At 41.2% G+C, this 20684-nt stretch overlaps 1 pseudogene; it reads right to left on the bottom strand.

Moving 5' to 3' along the window:
* Nucleotides 1–2139: 2139 nt before the first annotated feature.
* On the bottom strand, nt 2140–17641 carry LOC149162400 (uncharacterized; annotated as a pseudogene).
* Nucleotides 17642–20684: the final 3043 nt, after the last annotated feature.

The raw sequence follows: 20684 nt of genomic DNA, 5'->3' as shown, positions 1-20684 counted from the left end.
AACTAATTACTTAGACGTAAGAAATATATATATATATATATATGTATGGGAAAAAACAAGTCACAGATAGGAAACAAAATCTGACCTACAAATCCTTAAATTTGAGAAAGTGGTTGTTGTCTTCCTCTGCCTATAAACTTTCAATTTATCCAATTAAAAAATTAATTGTAGCATCAAATACGGTTCAATTTTCTTTTACGAGAATCACTTTGGACGTTGCAGAAAACATGGAATTCCACGGAAGATAAATAGAAAATCATAGTAATTAGAAAAACATTCCACGGAAATCTAGGCCAGGGTCCACCATCACGGACTCAACGGTAAAGTTTGGCAACACATCATATCACAAGGAACGTGCAAAACGTGGAGCACTTACTTTGAAATAGCATTTGTGATAATAGCATAGTTTAATGTTTTGAAAATTATTAGAATTTTATCAAGATTATGATAAAATTTATTTCTATCCTAAAAAGTAATTTAAACACTTTAATATTTTGATTAATAGTTTTTATCAAATTCTATGGGAAAACCCTGACCTGGGTAAATTTGTGGCATTGGTAAACAACGCTTTCGGGGAAAATTTGTTGAAAGTCATGCCCCATGATGGGACTCGACTCCATGGTGTTGGTGGAGTATGGTCTGCGACAAAAATGAATTGAGAAGCGTGAGGTAGTTAATTTGGAATATCGTACAACATACATTTATGACTATGGTTGTAAGGTTCAACTGATGGTGTTAAAACTAGCAATTGCACCAAATGTTGCAAAGGAAATGTTGTAAGTCGGTGCATATGAGAAGAAAGCATAGATGAAAAGTGATATGTTATGTTATGCTATCTAAATGTAGCCCAATTTAGAAATCTTAACATTGTCCTCCTTGGGCCTTGTGTCAAAGGAAACACCGTAAGTGGATAACAATGGAAGATGAACATAGATGAACACAAAGTTATGCATTGGAAATCCTTAGGTTTGGTTTTGAAAAACTTGGTACTAGATCTAAATTCAGTATCACCTTGTCGAATCTCATTCTCTACAACAAATTTGAGATCCAAGAGTCCACAGTAGGCTTTATGTTTTCCAAAATTGATTTCACTTGCTTATGATATCATATTGAGAAGAATGGAATTACCTGAACAATTTAAATCAACAAAGAACTATTTCAAAATACAATATCCATCACATACCTTGAAAGGGGAGAGACAATGTATGATAAGTTAAGAAGCAAACCCACAAATCCCTAACAATACACCCATTCTATGCTTGTTGGGGTTTAAAGCTGCCAAGTTGCCTTAGTTAAATGAGCTCTAAGACAATTACCAGAATTGGGTTTTGTCTCATTCATAAGAAAGTTAAAGATAGCCATAAACCCCATGAGGTCCACACTACAAGTAATTTTAAGTTGTTGACCATTAAGGTGCTCCATTAAACCAAATGGTACTGAAATTTTGTAGAGCATTTTGCCAACTTCATTTTCATGACGATCCCACAATAATCTAGGAGTTATAGGGGATTGGGACCAAATTGTAAATGAAGTCGAAGAAGTCATGGAGGATTATATGAAACTATAGAAAATAAATGGCAGTATTAATGAAGCTATGGCACAAGAAGTTGTGGATATTTAGCGTGTAAATGTGGCTTAAGAAGATTGAATTTCAGAGCTTGGTTTCCCTCCCTTATCCAAAAAAATATTCACACGTACCGATCGAATATGGTTTGATGACTAAGTTAACAAGAGATTAAAATATATGATATATACTAAAAGAATTAAGAGACATCAATGGATTCAAATATGTGTAAATTAACAAGAGATGAAAATATATGATATATTTCAAGAACAAGAATAGAGGGACAAGTTACAAACCCATTCCCTGAGTTCATCCTATCCAATGTGATCATTAAATTGATGCAACATCCATAGAAGATATACCCATATTGACCTAAATTAGCAATATCCATTTGAATATTATATTGTAATCTAGATAAAGATAACAAACAGAACCAACATGATGACAAGAAAATAAGCAATAGTAATTGAAAGCAATTGTCTGCATCTAGATGGTACAAATAATTGTCATAATGAAGTTTTAACAATTATCTTCAACTCTGAGGACAAGGAAAATGTGTTGTAAGAACAAACAGATCAGAAATACAATAGCTGATGAGTGTCATAAATATATGATTCAAAAGACCTCAACAACGGCACATTAGTAAATTGTTTGCTTCCTCGGTGCACCATGCCAGGTTGACCATGAGAATGATTAGTTTGTGTTTCCAAGGAACTATACATGAGACCTATGGTGCCTTGAATATCTTGTGAGCTTGCAGCCTGAGAGCCCTCGAAACTGCTCCCCTGCAGCATGCCAAATATATTTCCTCCAAAGTTTCCCATTTCATCTACATTGGAAACAAGTAGCTGACCTTGCTGGTGTTTATCCATAGAATTCATAATAGTTGTAGGGAACCCACCCGTTGCAAGATTAGTAGAGGAATGGGGATACATTGTTAATAACTTTTTTGTTGCAAAAAGACCAAAGTTGTGTTAATGTGACTTGTGTTTGAAAGGGAAACTCACTTTCTTCCCTCTGAACCCAAAGTCTATTGGAAAATGAAGCAGGATCTAATAGAGAAGGTGTCTAATTTAGATGTTCTAGCAGCATTATCATCCTTTTAGACAGAGAAAATCTCGGGCCTAGATAGGGATTGCGCGCTCTGCCCCGCCTGCTAGGTCAAGCCGCTTCTGAGCTCACCTTGGCATTCGGCTCTCAGCCATGGCCCCTCCGGACGCTTCACTGGAGGCAGCCACCGCCCAACAAGCTTTTTCTGCCCTGGTTGAATCCTTACCCCCTCAGCACCCTCGCCCAACAATTTCGAAGTTCGTAAAGAAGCTAGATGTTCTACAAGAGGTCAACCTTCCTCCAGCTCTTCCTTGCATGGGCGCTCTTTCATTAGTATAACGAGGTCTCATTGGACAATTCACTGGCCTCTAGCCATCTCCGAAGATAGTGCAAAGATGGGTCGAACGAAATTGGTCAGATAAAATACAAGGCCCAATCTCCATTCGCTTCTGCGGGAAAGGGTATTTCACCTTCCATTTCAAATCAAGAGAAGACAAGGATCTAATCTTCAGAAACAGACCATATTTCATGGATTCTAGAGGCCTATACCTCAACAAATGGACTCCGGATTTTGACTCGGAATTGGATGTCCCTAGCGTTGTTCCGGTCTGGGTTCGGCTCCCTTGCCTTCCCCTCCATTATTGGGGAGACGAATTGGTTCGAGCTATCGGGAATGTTGTTGGAAGATTCATTGACCGTAGTGAGCCAAAAGACAACATGCAAGCCTGTGCTCGCATATGTGTTGAAGTTGACCTAGGCAAAGGTCTTCCTGAGACCATCAAACTCAAAGTGGATGATTGGACTCACATTCAGCAACTGGACTACGAGAAGATCCCGTTTAAATGCAAGGTATGTCACGAATATGGCCATTTTTCCAATCGTTGTTCTAAACTTGTTGATGTTGAGAATGTTTCACAAGATGAGCAATGGGAAACGGTCAAGAAAAAGAAGATTGCCCCCATCTCCAAGGCACACCCTGAAGCTGCCCCTCCCAAACATAATGCATCCATCCCCTCCACCTCATCCCTCTCTAACTCCTCCCTCCCCTCTCTAGCCCATCCTCCCCCTCCCCCTTCTTCATCCAATCCTTTTTCTGTCCTCTCCGCCTCTGAAGTCAACCCCCCTCCCCAAGCTGATACCATTGAACCCTCTCCTCCTCTGCTTATCTCCTCCTCCCTCTCCCTAGAACCTCCCTCTTCTAGAATTACCAAGAGTTCTTTGAAAGAGCATGGAGTTTCTGTGGATGCACAAAAAAAACATGGGCTAGGAAGGAAGTCTGCCAAGCAGTAGAGAGATGAAAATTCTCAGAAGGATATTGCCATGGGTACTCAAAACCCCATAGAATCCTACATTTTGGGGCAATATGATAAAGAAACAGTACACAAGGAGACAGGAGGGCGAGAAACTCTCCGTACCCCTCACACTCTGTTACATAGTAATTTTTCACTGTCCTCATCTCAGTCCTTCTGCTATGTCATATGTCAAATAAACATGTTCATATCTTCCCATTGATATAAGAGGATTAAGCAAATGCTCTCTGCTGCTGCAAATTGACCCTCATTCCCTAAGTTTCTGCCTCGTCGCGAGTAAAACCTTAATAAAAGCGATGATCCTATGTCCATATCGGTCTCATCGCGACTCCGTCGCAGGTGTACATCTGTTTCCCGCAACGGTCCGATTTCTAGACCCAGCGCGAGGTTATGAGTTATATCTAGTGATGATGGGTCTGCGTGCATTGCCTACTAGCGATGTCGTAGCGGAGACTTAGTTTACGACTAGCCACAATCCAGATTGTGCGAATTTGTTCCAATAGTCGGCCTTCTAGATGTCTCTAGACCTGGTTGTTGGGTCAGTTTGGGTTGCCCTTCCCCCTCTGGAATGGTAGTTCCGTCTTTTGTGCTACCTTCCTTGAGGATAAGCTCCCTCTCCCTTATTTCATGGAGACTCCTTCTCCTATGAAAGCACTCACCTTGCTATGATCTGCCAGCTTTTTGAACTATTTAGTAGTTCTTTTGGTTGAGCAGTGCTGCTAGTGCTTTTGAGTTTGATAGATAGCTAGTGTGAGTGTGACAAGTGTGGGATTGTTGATAGCTTGTGGAAGGTTGTGGAGTGCCCTTAACTTTGTGTTAAAACTTATGAGTGTGAGAGAGACATTGTATGTTGGGAGATTCATCTTTGAAGAGTGAATGCTTGAGAAACATACTGGCTAGACCCTCTGAGAAGGCTTGCGACGTCAAGACATGGTTGTAAGATTACTCTTGATTCATTATTAATACAATCAATGATGTTTTCCTATGTCTTGTATGTAATTTACTTGATAGCTCATGACTTCTTGACTTTGTGAGTAAATAGATCATTGTTGTTTCCTGGTTATGTGCTTTGTCGTTGTCTTGTGTTGTTTCAGGTCAATTACTCATTGAGGAGAAGGAAACGGAAGCTGGAGCAGCGCAACGGGACTTCATCAACCACCAGTGTGAGGTAGGCCTCCAACGATGACTGTTTAAGGAAAACAATTGTTGATTTGTCTTTGCTATGACTAGACCCGCTCTAGGGCTAGAGGGGTTGCCTCTGTCCGCGGAGGGAACACTTTCCTGCATCACACACTCAATGATGAAAGTTCTATCCTGGAATAGTAGGGGACTAGGGCACCCCTCCAAAATAGTTGCCTTAAAAGATCTTATAAAATATGAGAAACTAGGAATTCTATTAGTACAAGAAACAAAACAAGGACAACAAGAAATGAAAGGAATCATTGGTCAACAAAAGCAGTATAATGGCAGCATTAGTGAATCAAGGGGCGCCTCCAGTGGAATTGCAACCCTCTGGAACCACAGCATTTGGAACCGCATAACAGATACAGTCAGCCAGCACTGGATAAAAACCGTTCTAGAGAACATAACAGATAACCAAAGGATAGTCATCTATAACATCTATGCACCAAACCATTACAGAGACAAAGAGCAGTGTTGGGCTGCTCTCAAAGCAAACATAGATGAAGAAGAAAGCAGTAATATTATTCTCGGGGGAGACCTCAATCTCATACTCCATTCCAATGAGAAAAGAGGAGGTTGCTTCTCTCCTGACCCTTACAGAACGCAGTTGGAGACCATCATGCAGGATCACGATCTTATTGATGTTGTTCCAAAAAATCGAAGGTTCACATGGAGCAATCGCAGGTTGGGCAAAGGCAATATCATGGAAAGGCTTGATAGAATCATGGTGAATGTCACGTTCCTCTCCTCCTACTCCACTGCTTATGCCACCATCCTACCCTTCTCTGCTTCTAATCATTACCCCACAACTCTTGTTCTTGAAGCCCACTGCCCCTTAGGGCCCATTCCCTTTAAATACAACCCTCTGTGGAGCAGCATTCCCACTGTCAAAGAGATCGTTCAAAGCACTTGGTGTCAGCACATAGAAGGATCACCAGGATACATATGGGAAAACAAGCTAAAAAGGACCAAATACGCTTTAAAAGAATGGGCAAAAAACTGCTACACGGAACCTGAGAAGGTTAAAAAAGAGATAAAAAGCAAATTGGAAAACATTCACAGCATAACAGAGGAACACGGATTCTCACAAGAAGACAAAGACCATGAAAGCGATCTCTACTTCCAACTATATTGTGCAAACAGAGAGGAGGAGAAGAAATGGAGAATAAAATCTAGGCAGCTATGGCTGCAAGGAGGAGATAAATACTCTGCTTTCTTTCATAAGCAGGCTACCATCCAGAAAATCAGGAACAATGTTATTTCTATCATAGATGCAGAAGGTAATCTTCAAACCTCTCAAGGTGCCATTAGAAAGGCAGCCTCAGATCATTACAATGCTCTTTTAACAGAAATGAAAGAGGAGGAAGATTACTCAGATCTGCTGCAATATCTCCCCACTGAGATCAGCAAGGAAATAAATGATAATCTGAACACAGAAATCGAAGAAGAAATAAGAAGAGCTATTTGGACACTCCAACCAGACAAAGCTCCTGGCCCAGATGGTTTCCCCATCTGCTTCTACCGAGCTTATTGGGGAATAATTAAAAAATATCTAGTCAAAATGATAAAATGGATTCAACGCAAGGGAAAAATTGGAGGTTTCACCAATGCCACCCATCTTGCCCTCCTTCCCAAAGAGAACCGACCTTCATCTTTTTCCCGATTTCGACCCATTTCTCTTTGTAACTCATCTTACAAAATCCTAACCAAAATCCTTGCTTCTCGCCTCAAACCTCTCCTCCCCTCTCTCATCTCTGAAAACCAAGGAGGATTCTTGGCCAATAGGCAAATTTCCGACTCAATCCTCCTTGTCCAAGAAGCTATTCAATCCAGCCAATCTAGAAAGGAAAAAGGCTTCATTCTAAAATTGGACCTTGCCAACGCCTTCGACAGAGTAAGGCATTCTTTCCTCATTGCTGTTATAAAGAAAATGGGGTTTGCTACGCCTTTCCTTGATCTCATCAAAGCTTGCATTTCAGGTCCCTAGATCTCTCCTCTTGTTAATGGCAGACCAGGACCTTCTTTCCAATCCTCTCGAGGACTAAGACAAGGCTACCCTCTCTCCCCTTATCTGTTCATCTTGATGGTTGAATCCTTCAGTAAAGCATTGGACTGCAATCGGCGGGTCGGTCTCATCACAGGTATAAAATTCGGGAATGGAGTCAAAAACTGTTATGAAACCAGCTCACAAAAAGATAGAAAAGATAGATCAACGCCTTAGAATTTAGCCTCTTCGAGGGGGCAACCTCCTTTACATTACATAAATGAACAATTCTTGGATGATTCAAATGACAAAACCTCCTTTCTATATATAGGAGTCTAAGGAGTACAATATAACCCAACCGACCTAACAATAATAATATAAAGCCACAAAAATAAAGATAAAGGGATTCTATGGGGCACAGTAATAACAATATGGGGACAATAGGGGCACAACAATATTAATAAGGGATACAACTACAATAGTAATGAGGTAATCACTAGTATTATAGGGACCCAACATGCCCCTCTCCTTCAAAAAAGTGTTGTCCTCAACGCTTGAGTAGTTCTGGATGCTTCTGTATAAAATTCTCATCCTCCCATGTGGAATCTTCAGCGGATAAGTTCTTCCAGTTGATAAGATACTCCGAAATTGATCGATTTCGTAGCTGTCGAGTTCTTGTTTCTGTGACTGCTTCCGGTTCCAATATAATTTTTCCTTCCTCGTCAAGTTCTGGCAATATTGTTTGAATTGGGAGCTTGTCGCCTACAACCTTCTTTAAACATGAAACATGGAAAATTGGGTGCAACCGAGAAGCTGCAGGAAGCTCCAATTTGTATGCCATAGTACCAATCTTTTGCAACACCTTGTACGGACCATAATACTTTGGTGATAATTTATTATCCTTCTTAGCTTGCTTGAGGGACATTTGCTTATATGGTTGTAGCCGTAGGAATACCCAATCACCTACATCAAAACTTATTTCGCTGCGATGTTGATCTGCCTGTTGTTGCATTCTATCCTGTGCCAACATGAGGTTATCCTTTAAGAGTTGGAGGACTTGTTGTTGATGTTCAATGTGATGTTCCACTGCTTGAACCTTAGAATTTTCTCTTAAATATGATGTGATGGATGGTGGCTGATATCCATAAAGTGCCATAAATGGGGTCATTTTTGTTGCTGTATGGAAGGAAGTGTTATACCACCATTCAGCCAGAGGCAACCATTTGACCCATTGTGTTTGTTTATCAGATACAAAGCAACGAAGATATACTTCCAAACATTTGTTTACTATATCAGTTTTCCCATCAGATTGAGGATGATAAGATGAGCTATGAGCTAACTGAGTACCAAGGCAAGAAAATAATTTTTTCCAAAAATTTACAGTGAAAATGGGATCTCTGTCACTTACAATAATCTTTGGGTTTCCATGTAGCTTTTGAATTGTTTCCATAAATGCAGTAGAAACTGTACTGGCTTTAAATGGATGTGATAATGCACAAAAGTGTGCATACTTGGTAAGTCTGTCAACTACCACCATGATGACACTCTTTCCCTCAGACTTGGGTAAACCTGTGATAAAATCCATTGAAACCTCCTCCCAACGTTGGCTTGGAATGGATAAAGGTTGTAATAGACCCGGTGTCTTAATTGTTCCAACTTTGTTTTGTTGGCAAACCAAACATTCCGCCACAAACTTTTGAATATCTGATTTAAGTCCATCCCAAAAAAATTCCTTCTTAACCCTGTGGTAAGTTTTTAAAAATCCTGAGTGCCCTCCTAAGGGAGAAGTGTGCAATTCCATAAGAATATTTTGTTTTAGTTGGGAATTCTTACAGAGGTATAAACGATCTTTGTACCATAACGAATCATTTTTCCAGCTAAATGTATCAGACGTACTAGAATCTTGTTGTAACTTTTGAATAAGTGCCCACACTTCTTCGTCATTCTTCCATTCCTCCCTTGCTTCGTTTATCCAATCTGGTTGGATAATAGAAATGGCGCACAACAATGCTTCCACATCCTCATCCTTTCTTGAGAGTGCATCTGCCACCACATTTTGCTTCCCCTTTTTGTAGATGATTTCAAAGTCATAACCCAAAATCTTTGTGACCCACTTTTGTTGCTCTTCAGAGGATAATCTTTGTTCTAAAAAGTATTTAAGGCTATCATGATCCGTTTTTACCTTGAAGTGTCTTCCCATTAGGTAGGGTCGCCATTTCTTAAGTGCATGGAGTATTGTCAACATTTCCTTCTCATAAATAACTTTGTGTAAAAACTTTCCCTTGATTGGACGACTTTCAAAAGCAATGGGTCTTTCATCTTGCATTAAAACAGCACCAATTCCATTTTCTGAAGCATCACATTCCACAATAAAGGTTTTTGTGAAGTCCGGTGTAGCTAAGACCGGTGCTTGGCACATTGCCTCTTTAAGATGTTCGAAGGCATTTGTTGCTTCTAAAGTCCATGAAAATGCATATTTCTTCAATAATGTTGTTAGAGGTGCTGCTATTGTCTCATAATTCTTAACAAACTTGCGATAATACCCTGTTAACCCGAGAAATCCTCGCAATTGCTTTATGGATGTGGGGGTTTTCCATTCCTTAATGACTTTAATTTTGCTAGGGTCTACCTTAACTCCTTCATGAGATACAATATGACCCAGCTATTCCACCTCTTGTACTCCAAAGAAACATTTGGATCTTTTTGCATATAATTGTTTCTCCTCCAATAGTTGTAGCACCCTGTCAACATGTTCAACATGATCCTTCCAAGACTTGTTGTAGATTAGTATATCATCAAAAAATACAAACACAAATTTTCTAAGGAATGGTTTGAAAATGGAATTCATCAAACCTTGAAATGTTGAAGGTGCATTGGTAAGGCCAAAAGGCATGACCAAAAATTCATAATGACCCTCATGAGTTTTAAATGCTGTTTTCGAAATGTCTTCAGTCTTCATTCTGATTTGATGATATCCTGAACGAAGATCCAACTTGGTGAAGTAAATTGATCCATGCAATTCATCCAGTAATTCATCAATGACAGGAATGGGAAACTTATCTTTAATAGTGAGCTTGTTGAGCTCCCTATAATCCGGACACATGCACCATGATCCATCCTTCTTGTGCACCAATACTACTGGAGCAGAGAAAGAACTTTGACTCGGTTGAATTATACCAGCCTCTAGCATTTCAACAACCATACGTTCAATTTCACTCTTTTGGGCATAGGGATATCTGTACGGCCTGATGTTTGGATGAACACTTCCTGGAATCAGATGAATAGCATGATCATGATCACGAATAGGTGGGAGACCTTTGGGAGTCTCAAATACCTTGGAATGATTGTCCAAGACTTTTTGGAGATCTGGAGAAATAGATGATTCCAATGTGGAAACATCTAGCGAACATAATTGTGCAATTACACCTCTTTGTTCCTTTTTTAGAAGCTTTGTCATACCATTAGAGCTGATTATCCTTCCCGGTTTCCCTGCAATACCCCTTAATTCAACTTCCTTTCCTTCCACAGAAAATTTCATGAAAAGTTCTTGAAAATTAAAAGCTATTGTACCCAAGGATTGTAGCCATTGGACTCCTAGTACAACATCAACACCTCCCATTGGAATGGAAAGCATTGGGCTAGTCAATACATATTCTCCCATGGATAGCTTGATATTATGGCACTTTCCAGAGCAATTTATTGTTCCTCCATTTGCAACCATCACTTGACACTCTGGTGCTGGATATAAGAAGCAATTCAATTCTTTTGCTACCTTACAATGAATAAAATTGTGGGTACTTCCTGAATCAATCAACACTATTACCTTTTTCTTCTTGATTTGTCCTTCTATCTTGATGGTTTGAGGAGTGGTAATTCTTGCCAATGCATTACAAGATATGGTCGGATTCATTTCTTCTTTATCTAGGCTTTGTTCCTGGAGTATATCCTCTTCTTTTTACCTTTCTTGCTCATTTTCTTCTTCCTCTTCACAATCTATGTAGAATAATTTCTTCTCAGCACACTTATGACCTTTAGTGTATTTGCTATCACAACTGTAACAAAGCCCTTTTGCTCTTTTTTCTTCCAATTGTTGTGGTGTCAACCTTATAGGTTGTGGAAGACTAGGGGCAACAACACTTCCATCTTTATAGTTGTGAGTGGTATGCTTCCTGGTTGCCATAATTTTGCTTTCCATTTTTCTTGCTAACCTGAATGCCTTCTCTAATGAATCAGGTTCCCAAAGGCGAACATCATGTTGGATATTATCCTTTAAATTCCCTATGAACACATCAATCCTATGCTCCTCTGGAATATTTTTTACCCTTATGTTCAATTTTTGGAACTCCTCAATGTGCTCCATTATTGAACCCTTTTGTTTGAGACTTATCAATTGGCTAAAAAAAGTGTTGCTTTTTGTATCCTCATAATGTGTTGTCAATTCTTCCATAAACATTGCCCAAGTGATAATTTGTTTGCAAGAGCAAAGCCATTGATACCATACAAACTGATTTGATTCCAAATATAAAGTTGCAATACGTACCTTTTGTGTGTTTTGCACATTATTGAGATTTGAAAAATTGCTCCATCTGTAATATCCATGTTGCGGGATCCTTGCCATCAAACTTCGTCATATCAATTTTTGGAATATGGTGGGTCTTCGATCCCACATTAGAGTCTATGAAATCATGATTAACATTTCTTTTGTTTGCATCATGAGTTTCCTTTACTAACTTTTCACCATTAGTAAGTATTTCTTGTAGAAAATTTGTCAAATCTGTCTTCAAATCTGCCATGTCTGTCTTCAAATATGCCATGTCTGTCTTGAAATCTTTCTTCAAATCTATCTTCAAATCGTTCATCTTAGCTTCCACGCCATTCATCTTAGCTTCCACGCCCTTTATCTTAGATTCCACGCCATTTATCTTAGCTTCTGTTAGCTTTTGTGAGAGTGACATTTGTTGCACTTGGTCTTGTAATTTTGATATATCATGTAGTATTTCTTCCTCTTCTTCATGAGTCATGCTGGAGCTTTCACGTTGCTTACTAGGTGTTTGCATTTTCTTTCCTCGGGGCATCAGTTACCGATAATAATTCACTACTATGCCCTTTGAATTCCTTCAAAATAATTTTTTCAAACCAAGCTTAAGCAAAAATTTTAAAAAATCTACACACCTTTTTTCACTTTGTAGGAGCTCGATATTGCCTCTGATGTATCTCTGTACTTTTCGATCATCCAGTTCCGAAATTGTGATCTGAAGTAGCCCTCTGTGTCCTCTTTCCAATTCCACCAGTCTGATCCAAATTGGATTCTCAAAGGAAGAGTTATGCGAAATCTCCCACAGTGACTTGATTGTAGACTAGTTCAGTAGAGCGAACTTGTATGACGTGCCACGAGTCACTGTTTCTACCTTTGGCTCTGAAAAATATATACAAGAAACTATAGTTCGTCCTCTTTCTATACCTTCTTATGAAATTTCAATCCGATGCTCAGAGAGAAGGTTGTGGCGATTTTCCCCAGGTCACCTGTTTGGAATGTAATTCGGGAGTCTGCAAAAAGACCAACTTCCTCAGATCATATCTCCGCAAATATATCGTGAAAAGATTTGAAATTTGGATCCGAGGTTAAGTGTGATGTCTTCTGAAATGGGTTTTCGTCTTAGCTTCTGAAACGTCGCAGAAAAAAAAGTTATAGCGAAAATGCCACGATGACCTATTTGGAGCAGCGAAACCCTAGAATCCAAAGCTCTGATACCAAATGTTATGAAACCAGCTCACAAAAAGATAGAAAATATAGATCAACACCTTAGAATTCAGCCTCTTCGATGGAGAAACCTCCTTTACATTACATAAATGAACAATTCTTGGATGATTCAAATGACAAAACCTCCTTTCTATATATAGGAGTCTAAGGAGTACAATATAACCCAACCGACCTAACAATAATAATATAAAGCCACAACAATAACAATAAAGGGATTCTATGGGGCACAGTAATAACAATATGGGGACAATAGGGGCACAACAATATTAATATGGGATACAACTACAATAGTAATGAGGTAATCACTAGTATTATAGGGACCCAACAAAAAAATAAAACACTCCCAATTTGCAGATGATACTTTGTTAATTGGAGGAGCCTCCAATATAATAGCCCGCCGTTTCAAAGCCCGCTTAGAAAAATACATGAGATATTCTGGAGGTATGGTCAATCAACTCAAAAGTTGCATCTATGGTTGGAACACTACAGCTCAAGTCCTCCATAACATCGCCAACACCTTTGGGGTCCCTTGCAAATTAGATTGGGAGCACTTCACTTATCTGGGCATGCCAGTGAGTGCTGGTCCTCTGAAAGCTGAAGTCTGGGATACTATCATAGATAAAATGAAGAGGAAAGTGCAGCAATGGGGTTCCACTTGGCTCAATCCTGCAAGCCGCCTAGTTCTCCTGAAAACAGGTCTCTCTTCTCTGCCTTTATACCAATTCACGCTTTTGCAAGCTCCTGCCATTTTCCATCATAAAATGGAAATCATTCTCCACCATTTCCTTTGGCAAGGGGGAAAATGAAAAAAAGAAGTTCAATCTTGTTAGTTGGAAGCAGGTCATTCAAACCCAAGATCGTGGAGGCCTAGGAATTAGATCTCCCAAGTTCCTAAATCTGGCTTTTGGTGGCAAGATCGTTTGGAGATTCATTAGCAGCCACTCCGCTTGGTGGAAAAGAGTGTTGGAGGCCAAATATCTAAACTTTCCAAGACAACACCTCTTGGATTACGATATCCCTAATAGAGTTTGCTCTAAAATCTGGAGATTGTGCAAGAAAGAAATCCCCTTTCTGGCCCAAAACATTTCTAAAGTTCCCAAGGGCGGCACCAATATCAAAATCGGAGTAGATAAAATTATGGGACAGCAGCCTATCAGCAGCCAAACTGGAACTGATCAAATTCTCTCCTTCTTTGACAGCATAGGGCTTCAGTACTTGGATCGGATTTCTCAATGGGATACCCAATCTCAGATTTGGATGGGATGAACCTTCCCAGCCATACCCATAGACCTCAAGGCGAGTTTTACTATTATTCAAGCTCACCTTCATAGCATAGCTCCTATTAAAAAAATGGTATCGATGGCTTCCATTGGGATCCTTCCGGTTCCAATTACACAATTCAAGCCGCCCATCAGTATATTTGCAGCAATGAACACCCCATGCCCATTTGGATGCATTGGAAAACTGTTTGGAAGTCTGAGGCCCTTCCAAAAATTAAATTCTTCATCTGGGCTCTCCTAAAAGGGAAAATCCTCACTTCTGATAACTTGCAAAAGCGAGGCATTACCAGACCTTCCCGCTGCCCAAACTGCCAAGCTACTGAAGAAACCATCCAGCCTCTCTTTATCACCTACCCCTTTGCCACCACCTATTGGAGAGAAATATCCTTCAACGCCCATCTCCCTTGGAGTTCCCATAACTCTATTGGAGAAGTTCTGCATCTTTGGAAGAAGAACTATCCGTGGCAAAAACAGGCGAACAATATAGCCAAAAGGGTTTGGGACACTCTTCCCTATTCTCTTCTGTGGAACATTTGGGTGGTAAGAAATCACAAGGTCTTCAAAGACAAAGAAACAATCACAAGGCAACTATGTAACAAGGCAAGGAGTCTTACTCTAGAAACCATCTCAGCTAAAAATCAAAAGAAAATCGATATAGCTGGCCTCTGTGTTGAAGAAAGGAACTTCATAGGCTATTTATTGAATAAAAACAACAGTAGCCAGAGTGGGAGTAACATCAACAATCAGCTCAACAACGCTCACCACAATTGGAAGGTAAGATTGAAACATGAAGAGTTCTCAACTTGGCTCAGAAATAGCAACACTGTTATAGACATTTTTGGGCACTACAACCCCAAGCATGAAATGTCCATAAACCAAGGGCTCCTAAGTCCCTAAAAGTGTTGTTCTAACCCCTAAAGGAACAAGGTCAACTGATTACAGCTTCTCCCAGAAGTTCTCCATGAAAAACTGCTCAGAACTGGTCAAAACAGGATCATTTCAGCTGCTCCATAGGCAAAGTGCGTTGCATCTCACCTAAATACACTGTGTGGGTGCGTTGCATTTCAAAAAGCCCTTCTATGGGGTGCGATGGGCGAGAAGTGACAAATGGCAGTGTCATTCCGCGAGGTGGAGAGGCATGGAATCTTCCAGAAACTTCTCCTGTGACACTTGCCTCTCTGAATTCGACCAAGGATGAGTAAGAGATCATCAATCTCCAAGTGGGAGCAAGAACTATCAGAGGGAAGACACTAATAAAATCACAAGATGACTCATCCCCCTTACAGATATCTATATATGGATCCCTCATCCCAGAGATCCGGAGGCTGGAATTTTGCATATTGTAAGGAATTGCTGTTGGTTTCTTGAGACAACATCAGATTGTTGGGTGATCTAAGCTTTGTATGAGGTGAAGAGGGGCTTCCTTGCTGAGAGGATGATGCTGGGTCAGAACAACTGGTTGTAACTCCCTTGGCTCTTTCTTGTTTATCAATAAAAGCTATTCAAGTTTTCCTCCATACTCTTGTGTCATTTATGTTTTATGCATTTGTATGGTCAATTTACATCTGATCCTAGATTGTTTATGATTATAGATCCATGTTCTTGTATAGTGCTATGCTACTGTGATCTTACAGGTACTCTGTGAAGCTGAGCGTACAAGGAAGCAAGTAGCGAAAGACTATCAAGAGAGAGAGGAATCGAACTAGGAGATTAGCGCAAGACAGAGGTTGGTCTTCTTTGTTCTTCTCTCATCTATATTTCATAAAGGAAAAACAAAAGTAGCTTTACTTTGTTTGTTTCTAAGGTAGCTATCACACCTTAGTGGGATAAGCAGTTCTGTGTAGACACTTTTCCTTGTAACAAACACCTGCTATCTCTTCTTCAATGGTGCTTCCAAATCTAACCCTGGAATAGCAGTGGCAGGTGGAGCCATCTACAATGCCAAAGGAGACATCAAAGTTACTTATGAATGGGGGTTAGGCCCCCTATCCAACAATAGGGTTGAAGCACTAGCTCTATACCAAGGGCTAGTCCAACTACAAAAACTTGGCATAAACACAACAATGATCATTGGCGACTCTGCTGTCATCAGTAGTCTAATGGTTCACAACCGAAATGCCTCCAACATGCTATTGCAACAAACTATCAACCGGTGTCAAGCTCTCGTTCAACAAATGACTGACCTCCGATTCTTCCATGTTCTTCAAAACTTCAACAAGGAGGACGACACTTGTGCCAATAGAGCTTGTAGCAGTTCCATAGGCAACCTCCTATGCAACTCAATCGAATCCCAACAATATCTTCCATGATCAGAATCATATCAAGGCTCAGAACGGCTTGTAGCAATTCAACTGTCACTGAAAATTGCAACGTCTTCAAGAAGATTCAGGTACTGATCGCTGCAAAAATTCGCCTAGATAGTCAGCAACATTATTACTTCTCCACTGAATCTCTGGAAATGATCCACAATACTCTTTTTTGTCCCATCGCCCATGTCGCTCTGCACCGCCATTTCCTCCCTCGTGATCCTCCTCGTCATTTTCCCTTGATCTCTACCCCCCTCTCCCTTAACCCCTCGTCAGACCTCTTGTCAGATCTCACCTTCTTATTCGCCCTCTCCCACCTTCATTTCCGCACCTCCTCTTCTCCATGGCAACAATCGCTCCCTCTATCTTTTTCTTCCAATTGTTCCTCTGCTCTGAGCCATCGTTGTCATTCTCTCTTCACTTTCATCCCTCCACCTAGCTCCCTTCTCCCTGACTTTTTGGTTCAGCAGTTTAGCAGAGCTCTCCTCTCTCAAAAGCACCGAGAACACAGATCAGCCTCCATCAATGGCAAGAAGCGAAGATTGTCTCCACTGCGCTAATCTGCAAGCAGAATTGGAACAAATCCGTGTTCATAAGAAAAAATTTGGATGCCAAGATCAACATGCATACCTGGATCACTAGTGAGAAGCATGAGGCCAACCTTAATCTTTTCTCCACAGAGTTACTTCACTCCAGGAGCAATTTAATGATCTCTCCAACAAATGAAGCCATGCTAAGGAGTCCATCAACATTCTGAAGTTTATGATGAAAAAAATAAATGTACCCAACACCAGCTCTTCAAGTCTAAGGAACGCTGAAGTTAACAGCAAGCCCGAAGAGTCTACAACCCACTAGATCAGTCATATAAACATAGACTAAGCATGCACTGCAAATTCTGTTTCTTATTATTCCGGTTCATTAGAATCTATACTTGTTCAGGTTTTCGAAAACTCTGAAATGGCAGGAGCAAAGAGGAATTTTGTCTTCTCTGTAATATTTCCTTGCTTTGCTTCCTGGGCATAATACCTTGTAACATAGGAGCTCAGCCTCCTCAAACTTTTTTTGGAATATAAACATCAACCGATTATGTAAAAAAAAAGGGACCAAAGTTGTGTTGTACTCCTTGCATTGATGGTGCTTGGGCCATAAGAGGTTAATCCTCTAGCATAAGTTGATCCATTATGAGACCTGAACCAATGGTCATATCAAATGAAGTTAGATGTTGAGCGTTTAAATGTGGGTTAAGAAGATTGACTTTAAGAGCTCAGTTTGCCTCCCTTATCCAAAAAACCTTCACACATAGCCATAGAACGTGGTTTGATAACTAAGTTGACAAGAGATGAAAACATATCATATATACTAAGAGAATTAAGAGACATCAATCATGGATATTTTGATGAAATGCTATGCAGGGATTCAAATAGGTGTAAATTAACAAGAGATGAAAATATATGATATATACTAAAAGAATTAAGAGACATCAATCATTGATCTTTTAATGAATGCTATAGAGGGATTCAAATAAGTGTAAATTAATTTTGTTGAGAAATAATCCTCTTTTCAAGTGAAAATCTAATAAGATTATAAAAAATTCAATCAAGTTTTAAATAAATAAGAATCATGACTTGCTATAAGGCTAGATTCAAGGAGAACAATTTGCTACAAGATTAATTGACTCAATTTAAATATATAAATATTAGGTTTAGTCAACTACAATAATAAGAACCATGCAGATTCTTGGAGAATGCTTGCTAGCTCATCACCAAGCAGGTTGGAACCATGAACCAAGACAGTTCCAACCAGAAATTTATTACAATTCTGCATCGTAACACGTAGTAAGAAAATTTAACAAATCAAAATATACTAATATGAAATTGATATAACAAGTAAAAATATATGAGACTTACATAGTTTAGCTTTAATTAGATACATGACACCAGGTGAGAGGGGAGAGCAATGGAGATTGCGCGAGAAGGTTTCGGTTAGGGTTTCGTTTTACTGCAGCTAATCTATGGATGACCGGTGAACCTGCACTGTCGCTATCGTTTGTATCACCTTCTGCTTTCTACTTGCTACGGTTTCGATCCTCCGGTGGTCATTACCTAATCGTGTTTCTCGGGGGTTTTTCGCTGTTCAGTTACTGACCGTTTCCACTCGCGGTCTGCTCCTGTTACCTGGCTGACCGGTTTGGGGGTTGTTTGGTATCTTTCTCCGTTTCTCCTGCAGTTACGAGGTGTCCTCCATTCCAAGGTGCAGTTGTCGACATGGAAGATTTAGACGCTGTGGATTACTCCGAAGACCCGCTGGAGGGGGTTTCCATCTGGCGTTCCTCTTTTCCCACGTCGGCTAGTTTGTTCAGCTCTAGCTTCTCTTTGGCTGAACCCTCCCGACCTCTTGTGGTCCTGCCGGACGACCCTCCTACCTAGCCATCGTTATCGACCCCTCCGGCCTCCCCGTCATCCCTCGGGTTCGTTTCTGCCTGCCTAAACCCTAACCCTGGTTTAGACCCCCCAACTTCGAGCTCTCACTCTCGGGTTCTTCCACCGGTGACCGGAGGATCTGTCGTTTCGACCTTTCAGTCCTCCTTTGCTCCCCCTTCTGGCTGTTTTTCCGCTGTCCTGCCTCTCGGCGGTACCTTACATATTTCGGCTGATGGTCTTCCCCCCTCCTCGTCAAACCCTTGCCCTCCCCTTGAGTCTTCGGACCCTCCTCCTAGCAGGGCACCGCATCCACCTCCCCCTCAAGGGACCAAGAAGAAGTACAAGTGCTTCAAATCTAAGGCAGACGACATCTTCCTGCATCTAGAAGAGGACATTCATTGGGGAGAAGCTATGGATTTCGCTGACAGAGTCTTGGTCGGTCGCATCAGGGGAAGGAATTACTCGGCTGCCCGACTGAAGGCCTGGGTAGCAGAGGTATGGGGTCACCATCTGGTTGACATCCCATTCGTGCAGACGTTTGTGAGGAGATGGTTCGCTTTGAGATTTGCTCGTGCCGATCACACAAATTGGGTACTATCCTCCTATTGGCACTTTGAGCATGCCCCGGTTCTGTTGAAATGTTGGACGCCCCTCTTCGATCCTGAGACTGAATAGATTGGTATAGGGCCTGTATGGATTCGGCTTCCGGGGCTCCCATTACAATACTGGTCTAAAGAAATCTTCAGGAGGATCGGCAATGCTATTGGCACCTACATGGAGTACGACAAGTCCTACCTTCACACGGGAATGATGGCATATGCCCGCCTCCTTATCAATCTTGATACAAGAGGAGGGCTTCAAGAATTCATCACCATCCAGTGGAGGGACACATCCCGGAAGCAGCTTATCGACTACGAAGGCATCCCGTATCGTTGTCGCAGATGCCACAAAGTTAGCCACTTGTATAAGGACTGCCCACTCTTGCATAAGAATAGGGGCTTTGAGCAGAGACAGGAGACCGAGCAGATGGGAGGGAGTCCCTCTCAGCACAAGGGAGACTTTGTACCGGAAAATACAGGGGCTGCTCAGAGATCCCCTGACAAAGCATCGGACAAGCGACCAACAGACTCCATCCCTACCTCGCCTCCTCCTCCATCAAGCTCTAGCACAACAAAGGATATCACCTCGACTGCGGGTATGTCTTTCCCTGCCCCTCCTTCTGTCTCTGGTTTAGCTAATGTTATTGCATCTCTTTCTTGCATGGGTACTTCCCCCCCTACCTTTCCTTCCTCGGACACTCCAGCTCTCCCGATATCCCTGGGCTTTATCCCTCCCTCCTCTCTCCTATGCTCCCTTCCCCTTCCCTCCCCCTATCCATCCCCCTGCATCCCCTCCCTGATTTCTTCCTCCACCCCTTCTATCCCCCCCCTCTCTCCCCCTATTACCCCCTGGTACCCTCTCCGCTCCAGATCTAAGGTTAAGGATGTTGATGCGATTGGTCTAGACCCTGTTTGTCCCCCGGCCTCACATAAATCATCCAGGGGATGCCCCTCTCAGCTCTCAAAATCCAGACACACTGTGGGTGAAGAAGTTGCCCTTGGGCGACAACAAACCATTGACAGGGCCCTTAGAGCAAGGGACGGCCCTCTGCCTCATCCTCCATGAAATTCTTATCTTTCAATTGCCAAGGGGTTGCTAGCCCCCCTAAAAAACTAGCCCTTAGAAGACTGCTCACTTCAACCGAGTTGGATGTAATTTTCCTACAAGAAACCCTCTGCCCGGCTGCCTCCCTCATTCATACTCTCAACTCTTGGCTGTCGAACTGGA

The sequence above is a fragment of the Pinus tabuliformis genome, chromosome 5_2, assembly GCF_031772625.1.
Source record: "Pinus tabuliformis cultivar Carrire ecotype Pingquan chromosome 5_2, CPIR1, whole genome shotgun sequence".
Lineage (NCBI taxonomy): Eukaryota > Viridiplantae > Streptophyta > Pinopsida > Pinales > Pinaceae > Pinus > Pinus tabuliformis.
Note: the sequence above shows the minus strand (reverse complement) of the source record. Positions and strands in the feature narration are given on the sequence as shown.